We start from the raw sequence: 15,073 nt of genomic DNA, 5'->3' as shown, positions 1-15,073 counted from the left end.
GGGACTTAACCCTATCGTGCTGCCATGGACACATCTGGAAAGGAAAATTACCGGCAGGTAAGTATCCAATTTTCCTAAATACTACTTCTCCTGAGTACGGCGATACCACATGTGTGACACTTTTTTGCAGCCTAGGTGCGCTAAGGGGCCCAACGTCCTATTCACAAGTCATTTTGAGACATTTGGTTTCTAGACTACTCCTCACGCACCTAGGCTGCAAAAAAGTGTCACACATGTGGTATCGCCGTACTCAGGAAAAGTAGTATAATGTGTTTTGGGGTGTATTTTTACACATACCCATGCTGGGTGGAAGAAATATCTCTGTAAATGGACAATTGTGTGTAAAAAAAAATAAAATCAAAAAATTGTCATTTACAGAGATATTTCTCCCACCCAGCATGGGTATGTGTAAAAATACACTCCAAAACACATTATACTACTTCTCCTGAGTACGGCGATACCACATGTGTGACACTTTTTTGCAGCCTAGGTGCGCTAAGGGGCCCAACGTCCTATTCACAAGTCATTTTGAGACATTTGGTTTCTAGACTACTCCTCACGGTTTAGGGCCCCTAAAATGCCAGGGCAGTATAGGAACCCCACAAGTGACCCCATTTTAGAAAGAAAACACCCCAAGGTATTCTGTTAGGTGTATGGTGAGTTCATAGAAGATTTGATTTTTTTGTCACAAGTTAGTGGAAAATGACACTTTGTGAAAAAAACAATAAAAATCAATTTCTGCTAACTTTTGACAAAAAAATTAAATCTTCTATGAACTCGTCATACACCTAACGGAATACCTTGGGGTGTCTTTTTTTCTAAAATGGGGTCACTTGTGGGGTTCCTATACTGTCTCAAAAACAATGTGTCCGTGCGCTCACAACAACAATGTCCCAGTGTTCCAGTCCTTTTTACTTAACCAAAGAGTTTCCTGGATCGCAGCATCAATCACCAAGCATAAGATGTAGTCCAGATTTTCCACCAAGACACTGCGCTCACAGCTTCAATATGTCCTTACTCCACAGTAGTAACTCAGAGAGAAGGGAGACATAAAGAACATAGCATAATACTTTTCAGATTGCTATCCAAATTATAAGACAGCACATGCGCTTATTTAGTCACATCAATCCCGTTTCCCCAGCAGATAGATCCTCATCAAGGCCAAAGCATCAAGTCCCCTAACAAACTGAAGAGCTTCTCATAGCGTAAAAACGTATTTTAATTTTAAAAGGTTAAAAAGTAGTGCACTCACATGGTCCCAGTAAATACAAGCATAAAAACAATGTCCTCCACGCCAACTCTCCACGCCTGTAGCTCCGCCCTACGCGTTTCGTGCATGCGCACTCATCAGGGGCTGGAGGCGTGTATCGGGTCGGCGTCTTAAATCACGTATCCACTATTAGTCTGACCAATGGGCTGTCTCGCCCCTACCCAAGATGGCCGCTATATCCCTTCCGCCCCTACTTTACGTTCTGCTCATACATCTCGCATGCGCAATAGCGCTGAGGAGCTTTCAGGATTTGACAAACCACGTCAGAGTGGGCGGGACTAACAGCCGCCCCATGCAGCTGATCCTCCGCGCTCGTATGGAAGAGCGCATACGTCACACAGACGATTCGGTCCCGCCCATCCACATCATCTCGTGGATTCTCGACCCTGATTGGTCCTAGTGCGGTATCCAACCAGTGATTGGCTACAATACAGGCTTTCTTATTCCCCAATAGGCAGTACTATGTACACTCCTCCAACCTCCGATAACATCATCCTTATTATATTTCCACATCTGTAGCAATACACATACAGTTGACTCCTCTACATACATAATTCTGATTGGCCATAATGCATATAGATAAATTCAGTATTACATTTCAATCCGAAACCTTGCATTGCTTCAACCACATAATTGTTACATCATCAGTTCCCACAAGGAGGCATATAACATGTTGGTCCCTACATAATAGGCGTATGTGCTGGACCAACCGATCACATCACACACACCAATCACCCCCAGCTCTTCACCCCCACCCTGGCCACCCATACTACCCTCCCCCCATTTTCCCATCATCAACCTCCATGCCAACATCCCTGTGGGATACATGCATGTCCCAAAAAAGGGGCATGCATGTATCTCACTCTAATCGTCAGAAATAAAACAGTTTAAATTAAATTCCACATTTAATCCCCTTGGGTGCAGAGTTCGCCCGCAGATCCGACGTCAGATCACCTCCCAAGTGCAGTGTTTATATCTGTTCTCTACCCTAAACACCCACTAATTACCCATCAATCACCCCCTGCCACTGCTACCTATCAGATTAGACCCCTATCTGCCCCTAGGGCACTCAATCACCCGCCCACACCCTCAGAATGCCCTCAGGCCCCAGCCCTGATCACCTCGCCAGTGCATTGCTTGCATCTATTCCCCCCTCTAATCACACCTTGAGACACCCATCAATCACCTCCTGTCACCCCCTAGCACACCTACCCATCAGATCAGGCCCTAATTTGCCCCATGTGGGCTCCTGATCACTCGGCCAAACCCTCAGATCCCCCTCAGACCCCCTTCCGATCACCTCCCCAGTGCATTGATTGCATCTATTTTCCCCTCTAACCACCCCCTGAGACACCCATCAATCACCTCCTGTCACCCCCTAGCACTCCTATCCATCAGATCAGGCCCAATACAACCTGTCATCTAAAAGGCCACCCTGCATATGACCGGTTCCACAAAATTCGCCCCCTCATAGACCACCTGTCATCAAAATTTGCAGATGCTTATACCCCTGAACAGTCATTTTGAGACATTTGGTTTCCAGACTACTCACGGTTTTGGGCCCGTAAAATGCCAGGGCGGTATAGGAACCCCACAAACTGACCCCATTTTAGAAAAAAGACACCCCAATGTATTCTGTTGTATAACGAGTTCATAGAAGATTTTATTTTTTGTCAAAAGTTAGCGGAAATTGATTTTTGGTTTTTTTTCACAAAGTGTCATTTTTCACTAACTTGTGACAAAAATAAAATCTTCTATGAACTCGCCACACACCTAACGGAATACCTTGGGGTGTCTTCTTTCTAAAATGGGGTCACTTGTGGGGTTCCTATACTGCCCTGGCATTTTAGGGGCCCAAAACCATGAGGAGTAGTCTGGAAACCAAATGCCTCAAAATGACTGTTCAGGGGTATAAGCATCTGCAAATTTTGATGACCGGTCATAAGCAGGGCGGCCTCTTGGATGACAGGTTGTATTGGGCCTGATCTGATGGATAGGAGTGCTAGGGGGGTGAAAGGAGGTGATTGACGGGTGATTGAAAGGTGATTACAGGGGAGGATAGATGTATACAGTACATGGGGGGAGGTCTGGGGGGGTCTGAGGTCATTCTGAGGGTGTGGGCGGGTGATTGAGTGCCCTAGGGGCAGATAGCGGTCTGGTCTGATGGGTAGCAGTGACAGGTGGTGGCAGGGGGTGATTGATGGGTGATCAGTGGGTGATAAGATGGCAGAACAGATGTAAACAATGCACTTTGGAGGTGATCTGAGGGTGGGTCTGCGGGCGATCTGATGGTGTGGGTGGGCGATCAGATGCCCGTAAGATGCAGGTTAGGATCTGATCTGATGGGTGGCAGTGACAGGGGGTGATTGACAGGTGATTACAGGGGAGGATAGATGTATACAATACACGAGGGGAGGTCTGGGGGGGTCTAAGGGTGTTCTGAGGATGTGGGCGGGTGATTGGGTGCCCTAGGGGCAGATAGGGGTATGATCTGATGGGTAGCAGTGACGGGGTGATCAGTGGGTGATTAGATGGCAGAACAGATGTAAACAATGCACTTTGGAGGTGATCTGAGGGTGGATCTGCAGGCGATCTGAGGGTGCGGGCGGGTGATCAGATGCCCGTAAGAGGCAGGTTAGGGTCTGATCTGATGGGTGGCAGTGACAGGGGGGTGATTGACAGGTGATTACAGGGGAGGATAGATGTATACAGTACACAGGGGGGGGGGGGTCTAGGGAGGATCTGAGGGTGTGTGGGGAGGGGTGATCAGGAGCCCCCAGGGGGCAGTGTTAGTGACAGGGGGTGATTGATGGGTGATTGACAGGTGATTATTGGGGAGAATAGATGTATACAGTACACGGAGGGGGGGGGGGGGTCTGGGGAGGATCTGAGGGTGTGGGGGGGGGGTGATCAGGAGCCCCCAGGGGGCAGTGTTAGTGACAGGGGGTAATTGATGGGTGATTGACAGGTGATTGATGGGTGATTGACAGGTGATTAGTGGAGAGAATAGATGTATACAGTACACGGGGGGGGGGGGGGGTCTGGGGAAGATCTGAGGGTGTGGGGGGGGGTGATCAGGAGCCCCCAGGGAGCAGTTTAGGACCTAATGTAAAAAATAGCACTGATAGATAGTGACAGGGAGTGATTGATGGGAGATTAGGTGCAAACATGGGTCTGGGGGGTGGGCAGGGGGGGGGGGTCTGAGGAGTGTTGTGGGCGATCAGAGGGCAGGGGGGGCAGATCAGTGTGCTTTGGTGCACATTAGGGTGGCTGCAGCTTGCACTGGTGGTCCCTCGATCACTGGGACCACCAGGGCAGGAGGCAGCCTATATAATACGCTTTGTATACATTACAAAGCGTATTATACGCTTCCTATGCGGCGATCGGCGGGTTAAAAACCCACCGGCGCTTCCGATTGGCCGGCGGGTTGATGTCGCGGGTGGACGGAGCCTATTGCCGGAGGATGCGCGCGCATAACAGCGCTTGCCGGAGGATGCACGTGCATACCAGCGCGCGATCCCCGGCCAGCAGCCACATAATGGCCCGCCGCCGATGGGCGTATTGCGGTCGTTTAGGCCCAGCCTTCGCTACCACCCATCGGCTGAAGGCGGTCGTTATGTGGTTAAAGAGAAGATGAAAATTATCTCCTAGGAGAAAAGTCAGGTAAAAAAGTTAAAGCGGACCCAAACCAAACATTTTTTTAATTCAGAATATTTATTTGCACCACTCTGACACATACAAAGATAAATAAACACTCCTTCAAGCCTATGAGCATTTCAGTGCATACTTCTCTTTTCATTACTAGGATTATACAGGTGTCAGCCATTAGCAATTCCTCCTTTGCTGGAGATCATCTACTAAACCAGTTTGCCGGATTCTGTCCCGGCAATGTGAAAGGAAGGGAGGGGTTCCTTTAATAAATGTAAAATATTTTATAATTGTCATCATGCACCCGAAAAAAGGCTGCTATTTATTATTATAATTTAGAAAATAGATTTTATTTCTGAAATCTTGTATTTTTTATTTGGGTCCACTTTAATTGCATATGGCCCGATGTGCTTTAACTGCAGACTGTCCGCTTTAATTTGAAGGTATTTACATTCAAATCAGGTGAACGGTGTAGGAATTACAACAGTTTGCATATGCCTCCCACTTGTTAAGGGACCAAAAGTAATGGGACAGGAAGACTTTGCAATATGCTAGCCGGGTTTACAAGCTTAGTGTGACAATGTAGAGAAGGTTCCTACAACCTCTTGGCATTTGTGATATCTGGAAACATAAACAGTTATGCACATGTACAAACAAAACTTGCTTTTAAATCCTATATTTAGAGCTCCACAATTTACTGCAGCACCAGCCTAGTTCTATGTTTAACTGGAATGCTGTATCACTGCATCGCTAGGGAAATACTTGTAGGTGCGGCCTTACCTTCATTCATGCACTTTGTCTCTGTCCCCCATATGGACAGTTTAAATATTAAACTTTAGTAGACATTTTGGACTGTTTTTTTTTTTCCATTTCATTTTATAGTTATTTCCATCCCAAACATTCTGGAAAAAAAAATCTGGATTATTTTAATAAGCAGTTGTATAAGGTATGTATTTACCAAATTATTGATTCTTCCACATGGAAAAATTGGTTGTTCTTGTCGGGCATTTTACTACGACTTTCTATACTAGATCTTCTATTCAAATGTAAGAGATGGATTTTGACCACTCTTTTTATGAATACTATTTACTACTTGTGTAGCCTGTCTGCACTGAGTCAGGGAGTGATGTAACCACAATTCATGGGGCCCCCAGCAAAACTTTGATAGGGACCCCCCAATGTTCACACTCCTTACCTTCCCTCCCCTTGGTGCCCTTTACACCCTTGGTGCCCATCCCGCAAGGGTCATAAAACAATTGTGGCCATCAAGATCTTCACATCCATAACAAATGTAGCCACAAAAACGCCTCATCTGAAATACAGTCCCTATATCGGAGGAAGGGAAAGTTAGTTATTGGGGCCCCCAACAAGCAGGTGCTGCTCGCCTCTAGTTGGGTCCCATCTTGGCGCCTGACTCGGGCACCCCCATAAACCGTAATGTTAATTACGGCTATAGAACTGCAGGGGATATTTCTCATCAAATCACTGCAGTGGAACCTTGGTTTGTGAGTATAATTCGTTCCGGAAACATACTTGTAATCCAAAACACTCTTATCAAAGAGAATTTACCTATAAGGATAAATAGAAACTCAGGTGATTCATCCCACAATTCAAAAACATAGAAAATATTTTACACAAAGTACTGTACTGTATAAAGACTTTCATTAAAACTAACAGAATCATTGCTATCTGTTGGCTCACCCCATTTTTTTGCGTAGCTTTAACAAGGAACTTCTCCAATGATAGTGGCTTTTGTCTACTTTGGAGGATTTCATGAAAATGTGGCATTGTACAGTCTCTACACTCAGATTAGGAATGTAAGAATAATGAATTACAATCCTGCAGCATCAAAGGGAGAAAAAACATCGGCTCAGTTGTGATGTGACCTGCATATACATTCTGTGCTTTGTGTGACGGCAATAGCTGGACCCCAAAATTACATGTCCAAAAGAACAAATAACGGTAGGTAATAAAGGAGTAGGTGGAGTGTTAATGGGGCAGTATGTCGGTCGCCGATGCCCACTGGCAGGAACACCAATATGTTGACACCAGTCTAAGAGGAAAAAACACTATACCCACAACCCTCAAAATGAATTACACCTAATTTAAAGGGAACCTGAAGTATGTTAAAACAAAAAAAAATGTTCACTTATTTGAGGTTTCTGCCAGCCCCCTGCAGCCAAATGATCCTCCAGTCCCCCACCATGGTTCACTTTCATTTTCGCCAACTTACAAGTCGACGTCCACTGCGCCTGTACAGGCCTGGCTGTGCGATTCCTCATACGCGTTGCCGTAGCCGGGAGCATCCTGCGCAGTATGAGAAAATCTCTACTGCGCCTATTGGTGACGGGCGTAAACGATGTGCGCGGCCAGGGCTGTGCAGACGCAGTGGACAGTGACTGAAGAAAGGGCCGTGGCTGGGGACCGGAGGATCGTTTGGTAATGGCTGCAGGGGGCTGGCAGAAACCCTAGGTAAGTGAAAACATTTTTTTTACATCAGGTTGCCTTTAGAGGGACACTTATGGCTAGCTAAAAAAATGAGTTTTACTCACCTGGGGCTTCCACCAGCCCCCTGCAGCTGTTCGGTGCCCACGCAATCTCGCTCGGATCCTCCTGTTTTCGGCGACAGGCCTGGGAACTCGAGTGATTATTCGTGTTCCTGGCCACAATAGCAGTATAGAGGGCGCTATTGCGGCCAGGAATGCGAAGAATCACTTACGTTCCCAGGCCTGTCGGCGTCTGTCTCCGAAAACTGAAGTTGCCGCCGGCGGGGACAGGAGGATCCGAGCGAGACCGCGTGGGCACCGGACAGCTGCAGGGGGCTGGTGGAAGCCCCAGGTGAGTAAAACTTTTGAAGAGCAATTTCTTTTTTTCCTTCCTGAAGCAAGTCAGGAAGTGAACTCTTTGACCCGGAAAAAAATAAATACATTGTATTTATTCTTAAAAGCGAGAACACAATCGCTGCTAAAGCAATTTTGTGAGCGTTTTGCTTTTCTTCTATACCTTTTATTGTAGCAAAATCACCCCAAAAATGGTGCAGGCCCACGCTTTGGTCAGTGGAAAGCTGACGAAATGCACAGATATGAACAGTCCCATAAGGATTTATTGCACAAGCGCTTTTAAGGCGATTTTCAAAATCGCCAGCGCTTAAAGCGGGGGAACGGAGACTCGTTGAGGAGCGGCGCAGGACAGGACAGCTGCTGGGGGCTTGGGGGAAGCCCCAGGTAAGTGAAACAATATGTTTATTTTATATCTACAGTTCCACTAGCGAAAACGCCCTAGGTGTGAACAAGCCCTGAATGACGGCTGCAGCACTCATCATTTAAGCGCTCCCATTCAAATTAATGGGCAGCGTCGGTACTGCCTTTTCCAGCTGTTTACTGCAAACTCCTCATTTAAATCCCTATTTTTTCCGTCGTTTGAGGTGACCCATGCCTCCATGTCCTCCTGTGGGGGTAAAAGAGTGCAGATTGCCCCCCAAAAGCTGTCAAATGCTTTTCTGTACATTTAGAAGGGGTGAAGAGTGCTTTCTTATAGCTTCTGAAAGATTTGGCCATATTGAAAACTTTAATTCGATACTTAGGATGATATCCTTTTTCTGGGAACTCGCCTCTGCCTTACTGTTGTTGCCCATGGGTTTAGACATTGGTGGCTGTATGTTATTTTGATGGGACAGCTAATTTACAAGCTGTACACTGACTACTGTACATTGTATCACAGTGTCATATCTTGAGTGTTGTCCCGTAAAAAGTTATAGTGACCCTGAGCAGACGGTATGGGTATGCATTAAGCATACCCACAAATACTAGGTAATATTCTTTCACCGCCCATTTTGTAATGCTTACCCCCAGCCCCTCCCCCCCCTGGTCCGGCCAGTGTAAATTGCATTTGGACCAGCGACTCTCAACAAAGTCACACTGTGACCCCAGAAGCTCCTCTCGTGCACTGAGCACAGTGACGTGCTGCTCGTGCACAGACACACTGAGAGGAGAATGACGGAAGCCAGAGCATGCACAGACCGCATGATCCGACTTCCACTTCCGGGGTCACAGTGCAACTTTGCTGAGAATCGCCATCTCCAATGCAATTTATGGGGAACCAGTACAACAGCAAATCCAATACAGCCTCCTGTCCTGAAAAGTAAACAGAATCCAAAACATTTCTATTTAGCTGTGAAAACCCTCCAAGTAACATTTTAGTGATGAACAGTTCAAAGGGTCATTACCTTCTGTTTGTTTTGCAGCTGAATAAAGCAAATTTTGCATCAGACTGTTGTGATCCCTGTTTAGAATTCAGAAACTCTGTTCTATGTTACCAATATAAATTTACCATCAGCATTATGCATACAATTAATTATTTCATAAATTCTCTTTTAAATAGAGTTTTCATATTGGTAAATTAGTCAGAAATGGTTTTGTGGACTCTTCCAGGCAGGGCTGGTTTAACCCCTGATGGGGCCCCAGGGCAAAGGTAACCTGGGTCCCCCATCCCCCAGAAAAATTTGCATCCAGTCGGAGGCTGCCCTTCGACCTCCCCCCTAACATTTCTATTCTCCTGGATTTGTGCCACTAGTCTCCACACATTGTTCCGCACTGAGTCTTCATTCCATTGCCTGTGTCTTGTAATCCAGCGCATGTTACATCTGACATTATGCGCCGGGTCATAAGACACAAGAAGTGGAATGAAGACTGGCAAGCAGCTCCAACACAGCAGCTGGGACAGCCAGGTGAAATACAAATTCTGCTATCATGCTGGGGCCCCAATGGCTGATTATGGGGGAGGTCGGGGTTCCGGCAGCATGGGGAGGGGGAGCCTGGTGGTGCAACATCGGGAGCACAAATGTTAAGGGGAGGTTGGGGGCCATAAGAGCTTTTGGGCCCTGGGGCAATTACCTTCTTGCCTGAATAGAAGTGCCGGCTCTGCTCCCAGGGTGCAGTCTAGGCGATCGCCTGTTCTGGCAGTGAGCAAACGGAACTGGTGCACAAATCCACATCTGACCACACAGCAACATTCCCACAGCCTCTGGTGATACAAGAAAGTCTTTTTCAGATAATAGGCTGAACTGCGCTCTTGTCAGGCAGTTCAGCATCCTGTCTGACGCCCATGAACATAATTTGGGTGTAATTAAAACGCAACTAAATGACAGCATTTGCAACACAACGTGTGTCAGCGCTCCACACCTACCCGTCGGCTGTGGCGGAAAACAGATTTGACTCCACGTGTGGGTGTGGGTGTGTGTGGGCTGCCTGTCCACTGCCAGTACCAAGCACTAACAAGGATCTGGCCAGTGAAATAGAGCATCTCACAGGTGATACATTTATCACCTTTGCATGTATGAAAGAGCCCTAACGGGTAAAATTCTAATTCTTGCCTAGTGAAATTGTGCTGCTCTCTCCCATACAGGTACCAGGCAGTAAAGATGAAGAGACAATTTTTCACTTGTGTTTCAGTGGCTGCTGAGAGGATATAAAGGAGACCAGAGATGAGAGTGAGAGTTCACTGAGGATATTTGATCACGCAGCACTGTGAGTGAATGGAGAAACTACCTTTAATTCATAACACTTTTGGCTGAAGATTGTTAGTTGAAAAAGTGTACAGATGGTAGGCTGGCTGCAGGTTCTTGCTGCTCTGCCATCTGTAGATTGAAGTGCTGTGTTTGGTCATACCACTGTAACATGCAGGGTTTTCTCTTAGGCTAGGAGCACACTAGACAGAATCGCTAGCGTTTTTGCTCATAATGAAAGTTTATTATGGGCCGCATAAAATAACGCATACACCTGTGTTTATTTACAATGTGTGTTTTCAAAACGCACAACTTGCTGCATATTGCTCAAAAATGCAGGTAAAAAGCTCATAATTTATTTCTATTGAGATGCAGAGGACTACATTTTTTCATGTATTTTGATGTATTTTTATTACAGTATATAAATATGAAATTGTACTTTATGCCACTGGAAAAGGGAAACTATTGAAAAACACAAATTCACCAAAAGTTAATACAAAAATTAAAAAAATCCAAAAATGTAGAAACACAAAATGCAGAAAACACAGGATTTTCTGCACTGCCTAGCTTGCTCCTAGCCTCAATGCACAAACTAGTCTGGTGCACACCAAAAACCGCTAGTAGATCCGCAAACACTAGCGGTTTTTGAAGCTGTTTTTCAAAGCGATTCTAGTTTAGAGAGATTTTCCAAACATGCCTAGTGTTTTTTGTGTAGCAGATTTTATATTTTGTTACAGTAAAGCTGTAACTGAACAGCTTCTGTAACAAAAACGCATTAAAAACCGCTCTGATCTAGCGTTTTTCAGTGCAGTTTTCCACTTTCCCATACTTTACATTGTGGCAGAAACGCCTCAGAAATCTAAAAAATGCTGCCACCCGAGTTTGCGTTTGGGGGAAAAATAAGCCGCTCTGGTGTGCACCAGCCCATTGAGTAACATTAGCCAAGTGGTTTTCCCTCCAAAAGCATTTTTAAAAACCGCTCACAACCGCTCTTGGTGTGCACCAGCCCTGAGGTAGAAAACTAGGGACTATTATCAGCACATACTTGATCAATAAGTAAACACTAAGCCCAACAATGTACAGCACAGTCCCCGTTATCTGGAACTCAGGCATACAGACGTCTCAACTAACTGGCATACCAGAGGGGGATAACAGGGGCTGAACTTTTGCGATTTGCAGAGCAGAAATTATTTACTGATCCTCCGGGCACCGCCTTCTACACATCCTGCAGCTCTCAGATGCGTTCTAGCGTCCATGCATAGCTCGGGTGTTTCACCTGGTGACACGCCCAGGAGCTGTACATGGAGGATGCCGGAAAGCTGATGGGAGCTGCAGGATGCGTAGAAGACGGGGCCCGGAGGATCAGTAAGTTGTTTCTGCTGCTCGGGGGAGGAGGGGGGGGGGGTCGGCAGTTGGTGTTAGGTTCAAGTAACCGGCAAGTACATGTATCCGGCATCTGGCAATGCATGCCTGTGCTGGATAACGGGGCTTTGCTTAATGGAAACCAGAGCTGGAATAAAGTAAACGTTTTATACATACCTGGGGCTTCCTCCAGCCCCATGCGCACGGATCAATCCCACGCCGCCGTCCTCCACTGCCTGCAGCTCCTGTACCGGGTTCCGTAACTTCCTCCAGTCGCGGCCAGTCTGACGCAAGTGAAGTGTGTTATTTACGTATCTCTCCAGCGGACAGACACAGATGCAGCTGGAGCCAGTGTGTGGCACTGTTCGTCGGGCCGCAGATTCAATTGGGCCCCATATAGCAGTCACCCCTGTGATGCCCTGAAGGTGACCCTGTAATACACTATAACGCATGCATTATACAACTGACCACTGTGAACCTAGCCTGACCGCAACTTCTTTCCACCGTCCAAGAACAGTTTGGTAAAAAAAAAATGCCTTTTCCAGCATGATGAAGCACCGTGCCATAAGAGCAAAGTGATAACTAAGTGGCTCAGAAATCAAAACATTGAAACTTTGGGTCCATGGTCAGGAAACTCCCCAGACCTTAATCCAATTGAGTACTTGTGTTCAATCCTTTTAGAGGCAGATGGACAAACAAAAATCCACAAATTCTGACTGTCTCCAAGCATTGATTATTAGTGATGGTCGGAAATACAGATTTCCGTTTTTGATGAAATCTCTGCTTTCCGAAAAATGATTTTCCGATTTAGCGGGCTTCCGTGAAAATCCAATTTTCCAATTTCCGCATATTTTCAAAAAATTTTTTTTTCCGGGGGTAAGTAAAGTTACTTACCGTATTTTTCGGACTATAAGGTGCTCTGGACGCACCTAGCTTTAGAGGGCAAAAACCAGGGGAAAAAAACCTGTTGCGTCTATGGTCCAAGGCGTCTTGTTGCTGTTCATCCTTTGGTGCCATCCTCCTGTCCCCTTGATGTCCTCCTAATGTCCCCTTTATGTACCTCTTTGTATGATGCTGATATTCTTCTTTGTGTTGTCCTGATGTCCCTGTTCTGATGTCCCCCTTTGTGTACTCCAAATGTCCCCCTTTGTATTCTCCATATGTCCCTCTTTATAGCATATAGATAGATAGATAGATAGATAGATAGATAGATAGATAGATGTGTGTGTGTGTGTGTGTGTGTGTACAACACTGATGACAGGAGGAGGCCAGAAGGTCATCACTGCGGGCTCCAGCGATGAGGTGAGGGACAGCTGCTGCCACTGCTGCTAATTATATTTATGCAGGAAAAGTTCAGGAAGCCCCTGGGGAGTGCAGAGAGTCCCCGACATCGCGGCTAGTCGATAGTTCATATTGGCGGGCGATCGCTAAGTCAGGGACTCTCTGCCTTTGGACTATAAGACGCAGGGACTTTTTCTCCCTGCTTTTGGGGGATAAAAAGTGCGTCTTATAGTCCAAAAAATACGGTAATTGTAAAATTAAAGAAAATAGCAGATTCCACTACTTTTTGCAGATGTACACTATTATGCGGAAACTGCATTTCCGATTGGCAACTGCAAGTAACTTCTGCATTCTCTGATTGGCCTAATACTTCTGAAATCTTCTGATTGACTTCAAATTACTGCAGTAATCTGATTTCTGCAGAAAAATTCTGCATTCTCAGATTTATCTAAAATTACCATGGCAATCTGATTTCTGTGGAAAAATTCTGTATTATATCCGAATTCTGTGATTGTGCTAAAATTTCCGAGGTGCGTTAATGCAGTATTTCCATGGAATTCCAATTTCGGCATACCGATTTCCACCTTGGTAATTTTTCTGATCGGAAAATTGGAAATCTTCATTCCGCAGAAATTTTACGACCATTCCCATTGGTTAGGAAAAGATGAGTTGTCATCATCAATCTGGATCTGGCCCCGAAGTTGATTGACAGCATGTCAGGCTGAATTGCAGAGGTCTTGAAAAAGAAGGGACTAACACTGCAAATTCTGATTCTTTTTTTTTTTTTTTTTTTTTCCCGACTCAGCTTTGACATGCTACCCAATTTAGATCAAACTGGCTTCATAGATGCCCCCTTAAGTTGGAAAATATTTGCATCATGGTCAGGAAAAAAAAATATATAAAAGCTTTTTAATACATAACAAATTTAGCCTTAACATAATACAAGAATAACTAACCTACCCTTTCTCATTCAAACTCTCATTCTCTCATCCATCCATCCATATTCCCAGAGCTACCTTTCCAGAGCTCCTTCACATTTCATGCAGCAGTGAATGACGCTACGCCTAGCCCCGTCGCTCTTCAGTGATTACAGAATCCATAGCGCCTATTCCATACTCCGAAGCCTGCTATCGCATCCAGCGCCACATTAAACATAATTGCAAAATAAAGGATTGTTGATTTCTACCTTATCCTCATCATCGACGAACTCCGCCCCTGTATCCAAGAGCCAGTGATCCGCTCCATTGTGAAGGAGCCCTAAGCATCATCCTCCCTCCTCCCTTCTTTTATTAATAATAATAGCCCATCTTTCCTTAATTTGTTGTATCTCCCTCCCTCTAGTATCCATGCTTTCTTCGGCTTCCAAGAAACTATACACCTCCCATGCCCATTCTGCAATTGATGGTAGGTTAGGTTTTCTCCAATTTTTTACTATCATTATCTTTGCTACCAGTATGCCATACTTAACTTACGTAGTTCACTTTTTTTGTTTACTACCGTTGGAAAACCCAAGCAATGAAACAAAAGGATCTATCCTGGAATTGTTGTCAACTTCTCTTATGTAGAAGAGTTCAATCTTTTTCCAGAAGGTCTCAACCAGCAAATTCTGACTCTTTGCATAAGCTTTAGTTAATTGACAATTAAAGCCTTTAAAAATTATACAATGCTTGTAATTATACTTTAATACACCATGGAAACAACTGACAAAAAGATATAAACACCCTGAAGCAGCTAACCTCGTTAAATGTGTATTCCGGCCATTCTAAAAACTTTTGTCCAGGATTGTACATATACCGTATTTTTCGGACTATAAGACGCTCCGGACTATAAGACGCACCCACATTTTGAGGACAAAAACCAAGGAAAAAAAAAATTATACTAAACCTGGTGTGTCCATGGTCCAGGAGCATCTTATGGACCTTCTCTCCTCAATTATTGTCCCCATTGCACCTTCATTTTACCCGGTGTCACGGTTTCCTCCTATGTTCTCCATCCCCCTTTGTCCTATG

General features: G+C 45.3%; 1 long non-coding RNA gene across 1 annotated transcript in view; it reads left to right on the top strand.

Moving 5' to 3' along the window:
• The window catches only part of LOC137534087 (uncharacterized), a 105,924-nt gene that overhangs the window by 22,510 nt on the left and 68,341 nt on the right, over positions 1–15,073 (top strand). The window contains exon 2 of the long non-coding RNA XR_011024304.1: positions 10,322–10,443. This is a non-coding gene — a long non-coding RNA (uncharacterized lncRNA). The remainder of the gene's footprint in view (positions 1–10,321; positions 10,444–15,073) is intronic.

Source organism: Hyperolius riggenbachi, chromosome 10 (genome assembly GCF_040937935.1).
Source record: "Hyperolius riggenbachi isolate aHypRig1 chromosome 10, aHypRig1.pri, whole genome shotgun sequence".
Classification (NCBI taxonomy): domain Eukaryota; kingdom Metazoa; phylum Chordata; class Amphibia; order Anura; family Hyperoliidae; genus Hyperolius; species Hyperolius riggenbachi.
The sequence above is the reverse complement of the archived record's forward strand: the minus strand, read 5'-3'. Positions and strand labels throughout refer to the sequence as shown.